The following is a 19,397-nucleotide window of genomic DNA, read 5'->3' as shown; positions in this document are numbered from 1 at the left end:
TGACTTGATAACCCAGGCATGGTATGTGAAAAGAGCTCCATGGAGTAATCTGTAGTGTGGCCTGCTGCATCCTTCACTTTTGGTAGGGGTGAAGGACACAAGGAAAGGTGTTGTTCCTGACCAGGAGCCTCCACTGATGACTCAGTGCTTTTATTTTTTGAAACTTCAGACCAGGAGGCGATAGAGCTGGAGGCTGTGTCAGCAATGTAAGCCAAAACTTGTTCCTGAAGCTCCGGCTTTAAAAGCCTTCGAGGCCTTGTGGAGCCAGACGATGACGCAGGCTCAACACCCCCTGCCTTAGGTGCTGTTGTGCTTTTGCTAGTACCAGCAGATGCACCAACACCACCACCACCATCAGTACCAGCTGGCAACCCCGCCCACTTCCACGGCCTCTTCCACCATACTTCCTCATTTTTGTGAAAATGTACCCAAAATACCACCAGGTATATGGTACTGTAAAAGAAGGTACAAGGTGTATATTGTATTGGGGAGAATTTGAATCTCCCTAGAGATTTTAGGAGGCTGAACAATTATCTCAGGCCCACTATAGATTACACCTCAATTTAACAGGCTGAAATAGGCTGGTGCATGACAAGGTACAAGGTGTATATAGTATTGGGGAGAATTTGAATCTCCCTAGAGACTTTAGGAGGCTGACAATGATGCACTCAGTCCAAGTATGGCAGCAGGCAGCCTAATAAGCAGGACTGCTGCACATAAAAGTGTGGAAAAATGAACACTTGGTAACTGCAGAAAAGAGGAAGAAAAGTATTTTTGCTTAAAAAAAAAAGCAGTTTGCACAGCAGTGTGCAAACAGCAATGCAGCTATCAAGGAGCCTTATAAGGCAGCCTAATAACCAACAGAGCTGATGCACAAAAATATATCCTCCCCTGTCACTGCACACAAACTGTTGTGTTGTACAGTGAAAATCGCTACCAGCAGAAGCAGGTTTTTTTATCTTCTTCCCTGCCTAACGCTCTCCCTTATTCAGAATCAGCAGCTGCAACCTCTCCCTATGCTAAGATCAGCAGAAGTAAGATGGGTCGGTGTGCATGCCCTTTTATAGCCCCTGTGACGCCACACAAAGCCAGCCAATCACTTGCATGCCCTTCTCAAAGATGGTGTTGACCGCTGCCCATGTCATCGCGTTGCCCACAGTGTGCGTCCTCCATCACTGGCTGAAAAAGGGCGCTGGAAGCATCATTTGAAACGCGACTTTGGCGCTCTGGTCGCCGACCTCATGGCCGACCTCACGCTATGGTCGGGTTTCGTTTCATGAAATCCGACTTTAGCGAAAGTCAGCGACATGAATTTGACCGACCCGTTTCGCTCAACTCTAGTTCTGATATATAAAACCATAGATGTCAAATAGAGTTTTTCCTTAATTATACATTCTCTGCGACTGTTGGATGGATTACGCTACATAAATAACATTTTTATGCCTTGTCATATATTTTCTATTAACAGCTGATGGATAAGGCTAGCTTCACACTTGTTTTGTGTAGCGCTGCGAATGGCAGCCTACTTCCTCCTTTCTTCCTCCGTTAAGCACCCCCGACACCCGCCCCTCTTCCTTCAGCTCTGCCTACATCTGCATGCATCCTGCGTACCTATTTTTAACATTGGGTGCGCAGGCCATGTGGATGAGCTTCCAGGGCTGCTGAGCGCAGATGGAAAAGATCCCACTCCAACGCGCACTTCATCGCATTCAAACAGTCTCTCACTACTTTCAAGACCACACTCGCCACAGCTAAACAAACCTACTTCTCATCGCTCATATCCGCCCTGTCTCACAACCCTAAACAGCTATTCAACACCTTCAATTCTCTCCTCCGTCCCCCAGCACCTCCTCCCTCCCCACTCATCTCAGCTGAAGACTTTGCCTCATTTTTGAAGCAGAAGATTGATAACATCAGAGACAGTTTTGGTCAACAACCCCCAGAGCCCCTTCTCCCGTCTTCCCAGCCCTCCACCTCCAAAACCAACTTCTCCACCATTACAGAAGATTGACTCTGCACTCTACTCTCAAGATCACATCTCACCACTTGTGCACTTGACCCGATCCCTTCCCACTTCATCCCAAACCTCACCACAGTCTTCATCCCAACCCTAACCCATCTCTTCAACCTATCACTAACAACTGGTGTTTTCCCCTCAAGCTTTAAACATGCCTCAATCACACCTATCCTCAAAAAGCCCTCTCTTGACCCATCCTCTGTATCTAGCTATCGCCCTATATCACTTCTCCCCTATGCCTCCAAGCTACTGGAAGAACACATCTACCTTGAACTGTCCTCCCATCTCTCTTCTTGCTCCCTCTTCGACCGCTTACAATCTGGCTTCCGGTCACACCACTCCACCGAAACTGCCCTTACTAAGGTCACCAATGACCTCTTAACCGCCAAGAGAAAGCGACACTACTCTGTCCTCCTCCTCCTGGACCTGTCGGCTGCCTTTGACACAGTGGACCATTCCCTACTATTACAGACCCTCTCATGCCTTGGCATCACAGACTTGGCCTTGTCCTGGATCTCATCATACCTAACAGACCAGACATTCAGCGTCTCCCACTCACACACCACCTCCTCACCTCACCCCCTATCTGTCGGAGTCCCACAAGGTTCAGTCCTAGGACCCCTGCTCTTCTCCATTTACACCTTTGGCCTGGGACAGCTTATAGAATCTCATGGCTTTCAGTATCATCTCTATGCTGATGACACACAGATCTACATCTCTGGACCAGATATCACCTCCCTGCTAACCAGAATCCCTCAATGTCTGTCCACTATTTCATCCTTCTTCTCTACCAGATTTCTGAAACTTAACATGGACAAAACAGAATTCATCATCTTTCCCCCATCTCACGTGACCACCCCAACGAACCTATCCATTACAGTAAATGGCTGCCCACTCTCCCCAGTCCCACAAGCTCGCTGCCTCGGGGTAATCCTTGATGCTGATCTCTCCTTCAAACCACATATCCAAGCCCTTTCCACTTCCTGCCAACTTCAACTCAAAAATATTTCACGAATCCGTTCATTCCTCAACCAAGAATCTGCAAAAACCCTAGTCCATGCCCTCATTATCTCTCGCCTTGACTACTGCAACCACCTGCTCAGTGGCCTCCCCTCGAACACTCTCGCACCCCTCCAATCTATTCTAAACTCCGCTGCCCGACTAATACACCTGTCCCCCAGCTTCTCCCCTCTGTCAATCCCTTCACTGGCTCCCCATTGCCCAGAGACTCCGGTACAAAACCCTAACCATGACATACAAAGCCATCCACAACCTGTCTCCTCCATACATCTGTGACCTTGTCTCCCGGTACTTCCCTGCACGCAACCTCCGATCCTCACAAGATCTCCTTCTCTACTCCCCTCTTATCTCCTCTTCCCACAATCGCATACAAGATTTCTCTTGTGCATCACCCCTACTCTGGAACTCTCTACCACAACATATCAGACTCTCACCTACCATCGCAACCTTCAAAAAGAGCCTGAAGACCCACCTCTTCCGACAAGCCTATAACCTACAGTAACCACCGATCGACCAAACCGCTGCATGACCAGCTCTACCCTCGCCTACTGTATTTTCACCCATCCCTTGTAGATTGTGAGCCTTCGCGGGCAGGGTCCTCTCTCCTCCTGTACCAGTTATGACTTGGTCTGAGCAGAAAAAGTAAATTAATGTGCATGCAAAATGTAATTGTATATGAACACATGACCTTTACACAGAGAAAACCAAAAGCAAAACACAAAACAAATATCCTGGAATAAAAAAGTAAAAAAATATATTGCAAAAATTGCATGAAGGTAGTAATAATGGTTTTCTTTGTGTAAAGGTCATGTGTTCATATGCAATTACATTTTGCATGCACATTAATTTACTTTTTCTGCTCAGACCCAGTTTCTCATTTGTTTCATTGTGCATTCTGTGCATATAAGGGTGTGACCGCCCTGTTTCTGAGTTGGAAAATCCATCCTGTCTGGCCTATACTATTACTGGTGGTTCAGTCCCTCTGTCCTTGTTCACATTTATGTCACTTGACAAGTGGAAAGGTTTTAAATTCAAGAGTTAGGACTGTCCCACAAGGGTTGCCGTGACGTGGCGGGATGGCTTCTACATTATTTTGATCAAAATTATGTTAACTAAATACCCTTATTATTATTATTATTATTACTACCTTCATGCAATTTTTGCAATATATTTTTTTACTTTTTTATTCCAGGATATTTGTTTTGTGTTTAGCTTTTGGTTTTCTCTGTGTAAAGGTCATGTGTTCATATGCAATTACATTTTGCATGCACATTAATTTACTTTTTCTGCTCAGACCCAGTTTCTCATTTGTTTCATTGTGCATTCTGTGCATATAAGGGTGTGACCGCCCTGTTTCTGAGTTGGAAAATCCATCCTGTCTGGCCTATACTATTACTGGTGGTTCAGTCCCTCTGTCCTTGTTCACATTTACGTCACTTGACAAGTGGAAAGGTTTTAAATTCAAGAGTTAGGACTGTCCCACAAGGGTTGCCGTGACGTGGCAGGATGGCTTCTACATTATTTTGATCAAAATTATGTTAACTAAATACCCTTATTATTATTATTATTATTATTATTATTATTATTGCTACCTTCATGCAATTTTTGCAATATATTTTTTTACTTTTTTATTCCAGGATATTTGTTTTGTGTTTTGCTTTTGGTTTTCTCTGTGTAAAGGTCATGTGTTCATATGCAATTACATTTTGCATGCACATTAATTTACTTTTTCTGCTCAGACCCAGTTTCTCATTTGTTTCATTGTGCATTCTGTGCATATAAGGGTGTGACCGCCCTGTTTCTGAGTTGGAAAATCCATCCTGTCTGGCCTATACTATTACTGGTGGTTCAGTCCCTCTGTCCTTGTTCACATTTACGTCACTTGACAAGTGGAAAAGTTTTAAATTCAAGAGTTAGGACTGTCCCACAAGGGTTGCCGTGACGTGGCGGGATGGCTTCTACATTATTTTGATCAAAATTATGTTAACTAAATACCCTTATTATTATTATTATTATTACTACCTTCATGCAATTTTTGCAATATATTTTTTTACTTTTTTATTCCAGGATATTTGTTTTGTGTTTTGCTTTTGGTTTTCCCAGTTATGACTTGTATTGTTCAACATTATTGTACTTGTTTTTATGTATACCCCTCCCTACATGTAAAGCGCCATGGAATAAATGGCGCTATAACAATAAATAATAATAATAATGTATGCTGACGCATCCGTATGTGTCGTTTTGACGTGCCCGCCGACCGCAGCAAAATGCAACATGTTGCGCTCGGTGCAGTACAGTGCAGCGTCAGACGCATGGGGATACATCAGCAAATATATGCATGGCCTGCATACCCAATGTTAAAAATAGGTACACAGGATGCATGCAGATGTAGGCGGAGCTGAAGGAAGAGGTGTGACAGTGGGCGGGGCTTAACGGAGGAAAAAAGTAGGAAGTAGTTTGTCATCCGCAGCACTACACAACGCAAGTGTGAAGCTAGCCTTACTTGTATAAAATGATGAGTAATTCCAGCAACCTGTTTCTAATGTGCATTTGATCTAGAGGAATAACACAACAAAATGAACCATGTCAAGTCATAAGTGAGAAGAAGCAGATCAGTGTATATTACACTGGAAAGTTTACAGTAGTTGGTTACATTTCATGTTGTGTACAGTGTTAAACCTAAGTCCACTTCTCTTTTGTCTTATCGTTTCTTGAGTATATAGTGTGGGTGTGAACACAAATGTACTTTAAGAAACCTCAGTGGTAAGAACAGCGTGTCTTCTTGAGATGACGTCCTCTGAGTTCGTGAGGGTTTTCTCTGGGTACTTCTGTTTCTTTCTTCTTTATTAACTTGAGGTTAATGCGGTGTTTTCATGTTATGGTTTATGAGTGAATTTACTGGATTTTTGTTATAACAAGCAAACTAGGACACAAATGGTAAACCTACAAGAACAGTAAGTGCATCAGATAGCACAGGAGAACACCCAAAAATAAGCACAGTAAGACATTCACAGTTGAAAGTTTTTAGTGCAAGAGATTACATGTTAGATAAAGAATATGGGTTCATATATATATATATATATATATATATATATATATATATATTGCCAGCTGGTGGGTTTTTTTTCCTCTGCTACTGAAACACCAGAGGAAACAGATGCCAAATCTCTCCTTGGGGTTCTTTTCAGTGTGTGCTACATCAGTTGTTGCAGCATCTCTGGATCAGACTTCTTGAGAGGTCTGGTGCATTGCCCAATTTCTGTCTATGGAGTGCTGAATAGATACTGAATGCATGGCATTTCTCTGGTGCTCCCCCACATGGCTGCACTTAGCTCTGAAACTGTTCAAAGTATCTTCCATGACAATGATCATAGTAAGAAAGCCCTACTTTCATGCAGTATTAATAGAGTCCAATTCTTCATAGTCCTACTGGAGTTCTCCACTCCTCTCCAGAGATGTATGTGTTGCACCCCCAGGGGTATGGTTGCCACAGTGACTTTACCTCCCTCCTAGGGTGGGTGATGTCATGCTTGTGAGCAATGAAAGGGTCTCTCTATCAGGTAGTTCAAGCACACAACACAGTTCCTACTCCAGGCCAGCAGAGGGAGCGCTAAACCGAACTGCTGAGGAGTTGCTCTCTTTGGTCAGGAATAGGAAGTTAGTTGAAGTGTGGACAGGGAAGTGACAGGACATGTGGAGAAGAGCTGAGGACTTGGAGTTATAGAGGAGCTCCTCCCCAAGCTGAAGCGCAGTGACCGGACGCCGGAGTCCGAGGCTGTGGGGATACTAAAGGTCCCACAGCAGAAACCAGAAGAATAGAGGCTGCAAATGTTCTGTTCCCAACTGAGACTCGACGACACAGTAGCAACGTGTGAGCCAGAGAAGGAGGCTACAGATACCTGTCATGCGAGTGGAGTTCTAAGTAAAAGACAGAAAGAGGAAATTGAGTGGAATTCAGAACTGCAAATGAGGCGTCCCCAGGAGTATGGTCGCCACAGTGGCATTACCTTCCTCCTAGGGAGTGTGATGTCATGCTTGGAAGCAATAAAGGGTCTCTCTGTCAGGTAAATCCAACACACAGCATGGTTTCCACTCCAGGCCAGCAGAGGGAGCTCTGAACCAAAACTGGGGCACAAGCTGCTCTCTGGGGGCCAGGAAGGGGAAATTTGTCAGTTCGTGTGTGGAGGGAAACGTGTGGACGTGAGGAGACGAGCTGGAGGAATGAGCAGAGTTCAGGCTCACTTCTAGCTGTAGCGCATGGTCTGGAGTCCGGTCTCCAAGGTTGTACGGATACTGATGTTCCTGCAGCAGAAACCGGAGGAATAGGAAGCTGTAAATGCTCTGTTCCCACAAAAGACTCAGAGGCACAACAGCAACGTGTGAGCCAGAAGAAGGAGGCTACAGCTGTCTGCCATATGAGGGAGTTCTAAAAGAGAACAAGCAAGCGGAACTTCAGTGTAACACAGTACTGCAAGTACCTCAGAAAGCGCTAGAAAGGAGACTACACAACCCATCTGCATAGAGAGATTCCTAAGTTGCTTCCAAGCTGGCCAGCCTCTGTTCCATCTGTAATCTGGACCCTGGACTGCACTTACAAAGCACAGTAAAGGTCATGGAAACTGCACCCTGTTGTGTCATTGCATTCTTCCTGCAAACCCTCCAGCAATGCTACATCTCTGTGCCAGACACTACACCCTCTTCCTCAACACCTATTACCACTGCCCTGGGACTACAGCTCTACCTGTGGGGAGCTATTACATCTTGCTGCCTTATACCATCTGTCCTAGAGGATCTGCCTGCAGCGTCGGCTTAACCCCTTCATTGCTAAGCACCACAGGTGGCATCACGTATCATCCACTTATAAACTTTAATCAGCCACGCTCAACCCCTTTTACATGGATGCCCAGGGCCACGGACCGGGTCACCGCTACTGTGACACTTCCCTCTGAGATACCGGCCCGGTACCGAGTACCCCACTGCCCTGGTGGGCGACCCATTTTGGCATCCCCGAACAGGATTTATGGAGCCCGTTGTCCCCGGGTCCTGTGTGCCAGAGACTGTGTTGTGTGCCATAGACTATATGCGCAATTGCCGCCATTACCCCACCGCTTGGCGCGCACTGGAAGCCAAAGGGGCGGGCCGTCGTGGGCGGAGCCAGCCGAAAAGCACAAAAAAGTGAAGTGCTGCGCGGGAAGAGACCAACGCGTGGGAATTGAGAACCAGAGGCCTGCAGTCCCAGCGTCCCCCCGATCATCCAGCCTGCAAAGCGGCAACCGGTTAGCCAGCGCAACCAAGGGCCTGGCAAACGTTAACTAGGGGGGAGGAGAATGTCTGAGGCAAGAGCAGATGCAGCGGTGAACGCCACCGCACCCCCCACAGCGCCGCAAGATGCAGAGGCCAGCGCAGCTGCGGCTCCAATGGCACCGCAGAATCCAGCAGCCAGCACTGCCTCCAGAGCACCACAAGAATCAGTGCCCGCCACAGCAGTCCCCATAATGCCGCTGTCCATGCCCTATATACCAGTAGCGGCCTGGTTACCGCAGTACTCAGGGGAGTCACATACCCTGAGTGAATTCAAAGAGAGACTGTGTAGTTTGTTTGAGGTGTATCCTCTGTCTGAAAATCAAAAAGTGAACATCCTTATTGGTTAGCTAACTGGTGCAGCGCAAAGAGAAGTAAAAGCCTGGCAGGACACTGATAAAGAGACTGTTAAAAAGATTCTGGCTAAGCTAAGAAGAACCATTGACACCCGCACTGCAGCTGAAATAAAAATGAGATTCTTTGGGTGTAAGCAGAGAGCGCAAGACAGTATACGGGACTATGCTCTTAACCTGCAGGAGGCGCTGCGAGCCACACGCTTTGTGCAGAATTATTAGGCAAATGAGTATTTTGATCACATCATCTTTTTTATACATGTTGTCCTACTCCAAGCTGTATAGGCTTGAAAGCCAACTGCCAATTATGTAAATTAGGTGATTTGCATCTCTGTAATGAGGAGGGGTGTGGCCTAATGACATCAAAAACCCTATATAAGGTGTGCTTAATTATTAGGCAACTTCCTTTCCTTTGGCAAAATGGGTCAGAAGAGAGATTTGCTGGACTCTGAAAAGTCAAAAATTGTGAGATGTCTTGCAGAGGGATGCAGCAGTCTTGAAATTGCAAAACTTTTGAAGCGTGATCACCGAACAATCAAGCGTTTCATGGCAAATATCCAACAGGGTCGCAAGAAGCGTGTTGATAAAGAAAGGCGCAAAATAACTGCCCATGAATTGAGGAAAATCAAGTGTGAAGCTGCCAAGATGCCATTTGCCACCAGTTTTGCCATATTTCAGAGCTGCAACATTACTGGAGTATCAAAAAGCTCAAGGTGTGCCATACTCAGGGACATGGCCAAGGTAAGGAAGGCTGAAAAACGACTACCTTTCAACAAGAAACATAAGAAAAAACGTCAAGACTGGGCCAAGAAGTATCTTAAGACTGATTTTTCTAAGGTTTTATGGACTGATGAAATGAGAGCAACTCTTGATTGGCCAGATGGATGGGCCCGAGGCTGGATCAGTAAAGGGCAGAGAGCTTCACTCCGACTCAGACACCAGCAAGGTGGAGGTGGGGTACTGGTATGGGCTGGTATCAAAGATGAACTTGTGGAACCTTTTCGGGTTGAGGATGGAGTGAAGCTCAACTCCCAGACCTACTGCCAGTTTCTGGAAGACACCTTCTTCAAGCAGTGGTACAGGAAGAAGTTGGTATCGTTCAAGAAAAACATGATTTTCATGCAGGACAATGCTCCATCACATGCATCCAAATACTCCACAGCGTGGCTGCCCAGTAAAGGTCTAAAAGAAGAAAAAATAATGACATGGGCCCCTTGTTCACCTGATATGAACCCCATAGAGAACTTGTGGTCTCTCATAAAATGTGAGATCTACAGGGAAGGAAAACAGTACACCTCTCCGAACAGTGTTTGGGAGGCTGTGGTGGCTGTGGCACGCAATTTTGATCATAAACAGATCAAGCAACTGACAGAATCTATGGATAGAAGGCTTTTGAGTGTCATCGTAAAGAAAGGTGGCTATATTGGTCACTGATTTTTTTTTTTTGTTTTGTTTTTGAATGTCAGAAATGTTTATTTCTACATTTTGTGTTGTTATATTGGTTTACCTGGTGAAAACAAACAAGTCAGATGGGTATATATTTGTTTTTTATTAAGTTGCCTAATAATTATGCACAGTAATAGTTACCTGCACAAACAGATATCCTCCTAAGACAGCCAAATCTAAAAAAAAAACCCACTCCAACTTCCAAAAATATTAAGCTTTGATATCTATGAGTCTTTTGGGTTGATTGAGAACATAGTTGTTATTCAACAGTAAAAAGAATCCTCTCAAATACAACTTGCCTAATAATTCTGCACATGGTGTAAAGCAGATTGACCCAGACAGTATGAAAGATGGAGACAGACTGTTAAAGGAGCAATTTATTGAGGGACTCCTTTCCAGTACCCACAGAGCACAGCTGCGCATCATAGCTCTACAAAACTCTGACCTAGACTTTGCAGACTTCAAAGACAGGGCTATTCGGGTGCTGCATGAACCAAATGTCAGCTGTCCAGCGCCCCCTAGGCGCCCAGCGATCACATACCACCAAGAAGCAGCATCTTTCTCTTCCAGTCCTGTGGGGGCTGACGCACAGACTCTGGATAATGATCCATCTAAAGAACTGCGCCTTCAGGTCCAAGAGCTGACCAAAAATATGGCTGCACTTGCCAAAACTGTGCTGTCTATGCAGGTGTCCTCGAAGGAGAAGATCCAGATGGCCTCCAGTCCAGAGGATGTCCCATGGCTATGGAAAAAGAGGATCCTGCAATGCCGAGGGAGAGACAATGATCGCTATGACCAGGAAGGACATCCCATCTGTCGTCACTGCCACAAGGCAGGCCACATCGCAAGATTCTGTTAGTTAAAAGAGCAACCCCTGGGGCAGAGGGCCAACCCCCAGGAGTAGGACCACAAGGTCCAAGGAACTGGCGAGCCAAGTATGTCGGAGGGCGACCGGTCCTCCCAGTGGTGATTGATGCCATATATCCTTTACAAGTGGAATTGGGCTGACTCTGAACTTACCTGTGTCCCAAGTGATGAACTCACAGTAGTTGCCAGTAATGGTCAGTCTTTGCCGCAAGTAGGATGTAAAGAGATTACCATTAAAGTGGGGCGAGTAGAGTTAAAATCTCAAGGTCTGATAGTTGCAGATATTGATCCACGAGACTGTAACCCAATGATGACCTTCGGTACTAATGTGATTGAAAATTGTCTTGCCGAGGTTATCGTTTTGTTGCAACAGGTAGCCGAGACTGCTGGTTCCAGTGAACAACGAGTACTGCAGAAGGAGATCAAGGCCCTGATGCAAAGACAGCAGGTAGAACTGTCTGGTGGAGAAATTGGCAGCGCCAGAGTGAGTGATTCTTTCCCCATTGCGATACCCCCCAGATGTGAAATGTTAATTTGGTGTTGGGTAGCCATAGGCCTCAGAGGAAAAGATTACCAAGCCTTGGTAGAGCCAGTGTACTCTGATAGCAGGCCCACTGTCCTGACAGCCAGAAGGGTAGTAGATATCCGCAAAGGGAGAGTACCTGTACGCCTTTTGAATTGTGGGGAAGAGGAGGCCACAATACCTCGGTATGCCACAGTTGCTAAGCTGCTTACTGTCAGTAACAATGCAATACGGGCAGCAGAGCCCTTGGTCTCATCCGACCATGTGGAGGACAATGGCTCTGTAAAGCAGCTGGAGGAGTGGTGTCAGCAGCTGCAGGAGGGAACTGACTCCACCCCTTCATACCAAAAGAGTGGAGTTTACCGAGTGACTCAGGAGTATGAGCGGGTATTCAGTAAACACCCTCTAGACTTTGGGAAGGCAAAAGGGGTTCAACACCATATCCCCACTGGAGATCATCCACCCATTAAGGAAAGGTACCGGCCTATACTGCCAACACAATATCAATGTACCAAAAGTATGTTGCGGGAAATGAAGGAAGCTGGGGTGATCAGAGATAGTTGTAGCCCCTGGGCAGCTCCAATAGTCTTTGTGAAAAAGAAAGATGGCACCATGAGAATGTGTGTTGATTACCGAAAAATTAACAGCATTACACATAAGGATGCCTACCCATTACCCAGAATTGAAGAGTCATTAGCTGCAGTTAAAACTGCTAACTATTTTTCCACCTTAGATCTCACTAGTGGGTATTGGCAGTTTCCCATGGCAGAGGCAGACAAGGAGAAAACAGCGTTTACCACACCAATGGGTCTCTGCAAGTTCAACTACATGCCGTTCGGGCTCTGCACCGCCCCTGGGACATTTCAACGGCTAATGGAGTGCTGTCTTGGACACAAGAACTTTGAGACAGTTCTGTTATACCTTGATGATGTCATTGTTTTCTCCAAGACTTATGAAGACCATCTGAAGCACCTGGCTGAGGTGTTTGAAGCTTTGTCCAACTTTGGCCTGAAAGTAAAGCCATCCAAATGCCACCTCATGAAGCCCAAGGTACAGTACTTCGGTCATGTAGTGAGTGCAGAAGGTGTGGCACCGGATCCAGACAAAGTCACTGTCATCCGTGACTGGCAGAAGCCCAGCAACCTCCATGAAGTACGTCAATTCCTCGGGTTGGTAGGCTACTAACGAAGGTTCATCAAAGGCTTCATTTTGATAGCCACCCCTATGCAAAATCTTCTGGTGGGCCAGCCCAAGAAAGCCAGGAAGAAGAGTCCTACATCTGAATGGAATGAGGAACTGGAGAGGTCCTTCACTCGACTGAAAATGGCTCTCATAGGAGATGAAGTTCTGGCCTACCCAGATTATGACCAACCATTTGTTTTGTATACTGATGCCAGCAACATGGGACTGGGAGCAGTACTGTCACAGGTACAGAATGGCAAAGAAATAGTGATCTCCTATGCCAGCAGGAAGCTTCGTCCCACTGAAAGGAACCCTGACAACTACAGTACCTTCAAAGTGGAGTTCCTCGCCATAGTCTGGGCTGTGACTGAACGATTCAAGCATTACCTAGCTTCAGCCAAGTTTACCATCTTCACGGACAACAACCCGTTGACTCACTTGAAGACTGCCAGATTAGGTGCACTGGAGAAGCGATGGATGGCCCGGCTGCCTAACTATGAATTCACCATCAAGTACAAAGCGGGGCAGAAGAATGCCAATGCTGATGCGCTGTCCAGAATGCCCAATCTGCCAGATGCAGGAGAAGACCCTGAGGCACTAGAAGAAATAGAGTTACCTGCCTTCCACCGGCCAATTGTGGCCCAACGTGCCCAAGGGGTGAGAAACAGACAGTCTGTCGTGAAAGAGGCCACCCTAAATCCATTGCCTCATCATGACTGGGCAGAAACACAGGATAGCGACCCCGCAGTCCACCTGGTAAAGGAGCTACTGTCACAGGCTGACTCACGCCCAGGTCCAGATGCTCCAGAAGAAACCCAGCAGTTGTGGAAGGAAAGAGGCCGGCTGTTCATCTATGAGGGAAATCTGTGTCGGAAGAGTATCAATGCCTGCACTCATGAGTTGGTCTGGCAGGTGATAGTCCCAAAGAGGGAGGCATCAATGGTCTTGGAAGCATACCACAATGGAGCTGGACACTTCGGATGGAAGAAGTTGGAGGCCTTGCTCCGAGAGAGATTCTACTGGGCTGGTATGAGGAAGGCCATTGAAAATTGCCGGGAGTGTGGACAATGCAACCTGCGCAGAAAGGACCGTAACAGCCAGCGAGCGCTTTTGCAGCCAATAATAGCTAAACAGCCACTCGAGTTGGTAGCCCTGGACCATGTGAAGCTGGTCCCAAGTCGTTCAGGCTACGTTTATGCTCTTACCATCGTTGACCACTACTCGAGATTCCTGGTAGTCGTGCCTGTCAAGGATCAAACAGCCAGACAGCAGCCAGAGCATTCCAACAGCACTTTTGTCGACCACACGGATATCCCGAGTGAGTGCTTACAGATCAAGGTCCAGCCTTTGAGGCAGAAGTGTTCCAGGAATTCTGTAACTTGTACAGTTGCAAGAAGATTAGGACAGCACCGTACCATCCACAGACCAATGGCATGTGTGAAAAGATGAATCAGGTGGTGATCGATCTACTGAAGACCTTTCCTTTGGAAGAGAGGAATCTGTGGCCAGAGAAGATGCCAGATCTGTTAGACCTCTACAATCACATTCCTGTGAATTCCACCAACTGCACTCCAGCCTACCTAATTAGAGCGAGGCCTGGCAAGCTGCCTATTGATTTGGATATGGGAGTCCTTATGGGTCGCCCTCCCAGGGCTGTGGGGTACTCGGTACCGGGCCGGTCTCTCAGAGGGGATTGTCACAGCAGCGGTGACCCGGTCCGTGGCCCTGGGCGCCCATGTAAAAGGGGTTGAGTGATGGGAATAAAGTTTATGAGTGGATGATTCATGACGCCACCTGTGGTGTTTGGCAAGGGAGATGTTAAGCCGACGCTGCAGACAGATCCTCTGGGACAGATGGTGTAGTGCAGCAATGATGTTGTAGCCCTCCACAAGCAGGGCTGTAGTCCCAGGAAGAGGGTGCAGTGTTTGGCACAGAGATGTAGCAGTGCTGAAGAGGTTGCAGGAAGGAAGCAAGGACACAACAGGGTGCAGTTTCTTTACCTTTACTTTGTAAGTGAAGTCCAGGGTCCAGATTACAGATGGCACAGGAGCTGATTAGCCTGGAAGCAACTTAGGAATCTCTCTGTCAGATGGGTTGTGTAGTCTCCTCTCTAGCGCTTACTTGAGGTATATGCAGTACTGTGTTACACTGATGTTCCTCCTTCTCCCCTTTTGGATCTACCTCGTATGGCAGACAGCTGTAGCCTTCTATCTCCTTTGGCTCACACGTCGCTGTTGTGCCTCCGAGTCTTAGATGGGAATAGAGCATTTACAGCTTTCTATTCCTTTGGTTTCTGTTGCAGGACCCTCAGTATCCATACAACCTTGGAGACCAGGCTCCAGATCATGCGCTACACCTGGGAATGAGCCTCAACTCTCAGCTAGATCCCGCAGCTCCTCTCTCCACGTCCACACACTTCGCCCTCCTCACAGAACTGACTAATTTCCCCTCCTGGCCCCCAGAGAGAAGCTCTTCCCCTTAGTATTGGTTCAGAGCTCCCTCTGCTGGCCTGGAGTGGGAACTGTGTTGCATGTTATGGTTAACTGCTAGAGAGACCCTTCATTGCTTCCAAGCCTGACATCACCCTCCCTGGAGGAAGGCAATGCCACTGTGGCGACCATACTCCTGGGGCACCACATTCCCCCTTAATGCAATTCAGTACTCCTGGACTGATAAAAACACATATGAACATATAAACAAATGAACAATGATAAATGTACAAGATTTAGAAAAATGAAACAGTACAAAGACCAAAAGCTCCAAAAATAGTCTTGTGACGATTAGTCCATGCGTCAATGTCCATGGTCCATTCCTGGGCAAATGATGAACTATGTACAAAAGAAGTTTTTGACCACACCTAGTCCTGTGGCCTAATTGTCCATCAAAACAAACTGGAAAAATTCAAAAAGGGGATTTCTTACAGAGTCTCTGTAGGCACAAAACTTAAACGATACATATTTACATGTACAGGTTAACATTTACATTATTTGCATAACTTATTTAGATGCAAAACCTGAGGGGTGGTATGCCTTGGTTACTACAGACAGACCTACGTAGCTCTGGTGTGGGTAAACTGGGTAAACTGGGTAATAGCCATCTACGGACTCTTAGACTCAGCATGGGTATGACAGATTCACCACTGGCAAGGCGAGGATTCTCTGGTCCCACTGCTGGTGTGGCATCTGCTACCTGAACTTCCTGATTTTCAGAGTTCTCTTGAGTCACTTCTTCTTGTACTACCAGTTGGGGAAAGGTCAAAACTGGCACCACTATGGCATTATTTGCTCGAGTCCAATTTGCAGGGAATTCTCCAAGTACAGTGCTGACCTTTTCTTCTTCCTCTATGGGTTGGATGTTGTTTTACTCTTCCATTCTTTCTTTTAACTGGTCAGGGCACAATTTCAAATGATCCCTTGATACTGCTGCTGAGGTTTCTCCTCCATCCTTACTGATAAGGCACACCTTGGTGTTATCGAAGTTTGATGGTAAGACGGTGTAGGGTTCAGATTCCCATTGGTCATCTAATTTATGCATCCTCCTCTTCCTTTTTAGGACTTGTTCTCCAGGTGACAAGGGAACTGCAGGTGCTTGATGATTGTAGTGCCTTTCTTGTTTTTGTATTGCCTGAGCTAGACTCTTTTCTACACACTCTTGTACTCTTCGATACTGTTGCTGCCTCTGTGTGTCCCATTCAGCATCTGGTGACGTCACCTCAGGTGTAAGGACTCCCATATCCAAATCAATAGGCAGCTTATCAGGCTTCGTTCTCATTAGGTAGGCTGGAGTGCAGTTGGTGGAATTCACAGGAATGTGGTTGTAGAGGTCTACCAGATCTGGCAACTTTTCTGGCCACAGATTCCTCTCTTCCAAAGGCAAGGTCTTCAGTAGATCGATCACCACCTGGTTCATCATTTCACACATGCCATTGGTCTGTGGATGGTATGGTGTTGTCCTGATCTTCTTGCAACCGTACAAGTTACAGAATTCCTGGAACACTTCTGCCTCAAAGGCTGGACCTTGATCTGTAAGGACTCGCTCGGGATATCCGTGATGTCTACAAAAGTGCTGTGGGAATGCTCTGGCTGCTGTCCTGGCTGTTTGATCCTTGACAGGCACGACTACCAAGAATCTTGAGTAGTGGTCAACGATGGTAAGAGCATAAATGTAGCCTGAACGGCTTGGGACCAGCTTCACATGGTCCAGGGCGACCAACTCAAGTGGCTGTTTGGTTATTATTGTCTGCAAAGGAGCTCGCTGGCTGTTACGGTCCTTTCTGCACAGGTTGCATTGTCCACACTCCCGGCACCAATTTTCAATGGCTTTCCTCATACCAGACCAGTAAAATTGCTCCCGAAGCAAGGCTTCTAACTTCTTCCATCCGAAGTGTCCAGCTCCATTGTGGTATGCTTCCAATACCATTGATGCTTCCCTCTTTGGGACTACCACTTGCCAAACCAACTCATGAGTGCAGGCATTGATACTCCTCCGACACAGCTTTCCTTCATAGATGAACAGCCGGCCTCTTTCCTTACACAACTGCTGGGTTTCTTCAGGAGCATCTGACTCTGGCCGTGAGTCAGCTTGTGACAGTAGCTCCTTTACTAGGCAGACAGTGGGGTCGCTATCCTGCGTTTCTGCCTAGTCATGATGAGGCAATGGATTTAGGGTGGCCTCTTTCAAGCCAGACCGTCTGTTTCTCACCCCTTGGGCACGTTGGGCCGCAATTGGCCGGTGGAAGGCAGGTAACTCTATTTCTTCTAGTGCCTCAGGGTCTTCTCCTGCATCTGGCAGATTAGGCATTCTGGACAGTGCATCAGCATTGGCATTCTTGTGCCCTGCTCGGTACTTGATGGTGAATTCATAGTTAGACAGCCGAGCCATCCATCGCTGCTCCAGTGCACCTAGCTTGGCAGTTTCCAAGTGAGTCAACGGGTTGTTGTCCGTGAAGATGGTAAACTTGGCTGAAGCTAGGTAATGCTTGAATCGTTCAGTCACAGCCCAGACTATGGCGAGGAACTCCAGCTTGAAGGAACTGTAGTTGTCAGGGTTCCTTTCAGTGGGACGAAGCTTCTTGCTGGCATAGGAGATCACTCTTTCTTTGCCATTCTGTACCTGTGACAGTACTGCTCCAAGTCCCACGTTGCTGGCATCAGTATATAAGACAAAGGGTTGGTCATAATCTGGGTAGGCCAGAACTTCTTCTCCTATGAGAGCCATCTTCAGTCGAGTGAAGGACCTCTCCAGCTCCTCATTCCATTCAAATGTAGGACTCTGCTTTCTGGCCTTCTTGGGCTGGCCCACCAGATGATTTTGCACAGGAGTGGCTATCTCAGTGAAGCATTTGATGAACCTTCAGTAGTAGTCTACCAGCCCGAGGAATTGACGTACTTCATGGAGATTGCTGGGCTTCTGCCAGTCCCGGATGACTGTGACTTTGTCAGGATCCAGTGCTACACCTTCTGCACTCACTACATGACCGAGGTACTGAACCTTGGGCTTCAGGAGGTGGCATTTGGAAGGCTTCACCTTCAGGCCAAAGTTGGACAAGGCTTCAAACACCTCAGCCAGGTGCTTCAGATGGTCTTCATAAGTCTTGGAGAAAACAATGACATCATCAAGGTACAACAGGACTGTCTCGAAGTTCTTGTGCCCAAGACAGCATTCCATTAGCCGTTGGAATGTCCCTTAAGCGGTGCAGAGCCCGAACGGCATGTAGTTGAACTCACAGAGACCCATTGGGGTGGTAAACGCTGTTTTCTCCTTGTCTGCCTCTGCCACGGGAACCTGCCAATACCCACTAGTGAGATCTAAGGTGGAAAAATAGTTAGCAGATTTAAGTGCAGCTAATGACTCCTCAATTCTGGGTAATGGGTAGGCATCCTTATGTGTAATGCTGCTAATTTTCCTGTAATGAACACACATTCTCATGGTACCATCCTTTTCTTTCACAAAGACTATTGGGGCTGCCCACGGGCTACAACTGTCTCTGATCACCCCAGCCTCCTTCATTTCCTGCAACATATCTTTGGCACACTGGTATTGTGTTGGGGGTATAGGCCGGTACCTTTCTTTTATGGGTGGATGATCTCCAGTGGGGATATGGTGTTGAACCCTTTTGCCTTCCCAAAATCTAGAGGGTGTTTACTGAATACCCGCTCATACTCCTGGGTCACTCTGTAAACCCCATTCTTTTGGTATGAAAGGGTGGAGTCAGTTCCCACTTGCAGTTGCTGACACCACTCCTCCAGCTGCTTTACAGAGCCATTGTCCTCCACCTGGTCGGACGAGACCAAGGGCTCTGCTGCCTGCATTGCATTGTTACTGACAGTAAGCAGCTTAGCAACTGTGGCATACCGAGGTATTATGGCCTCCTCCTCCCCACAATTCAAGAGGCGTACAGGTACTCTCCCTTTGCGGACATCAACTACCCCTCTGGCTGTCAGGACAGTGGGCCTGCTATCAGACTACACTGGTTTTACCATTGCCTGGTAATCTTTTCCTCTGAGGCCTATGGCTGCCCGACACCAAATCAACATTTCACATCTGGAGGGTATTGCAATTGGGAAAGGATCACTCACTCTGACACTGCCAATTTCTCAGCCAGAGAGTTCTACCTGCTGTGTTTGCATCAGGGCCTTGATTTCCTTCTGCAGGACTCGTTGTTCACTGGAACCAGCAGTCTCAGCCA

This window comes from Dendrobates tinctorius, unplaced genomic scaffold, assembly GCF_039654945.1.
Source record: "Dendrobates tinctorius isolate UK_male_01 unplaced genomic scaffold, ASM3965494v1 ptg000083l, whole genome shotgun sequence".
NCBI classification, from domain to species: domain Eukaryota; kingdom Metazoa; phylum Chordata; class Amphibia; order Anura; family Dendrobatidae; genus Dendrobates; species Dendrobates tinctorius.
Note: the sequence above shows the minus strand (reverse complement) of the source record.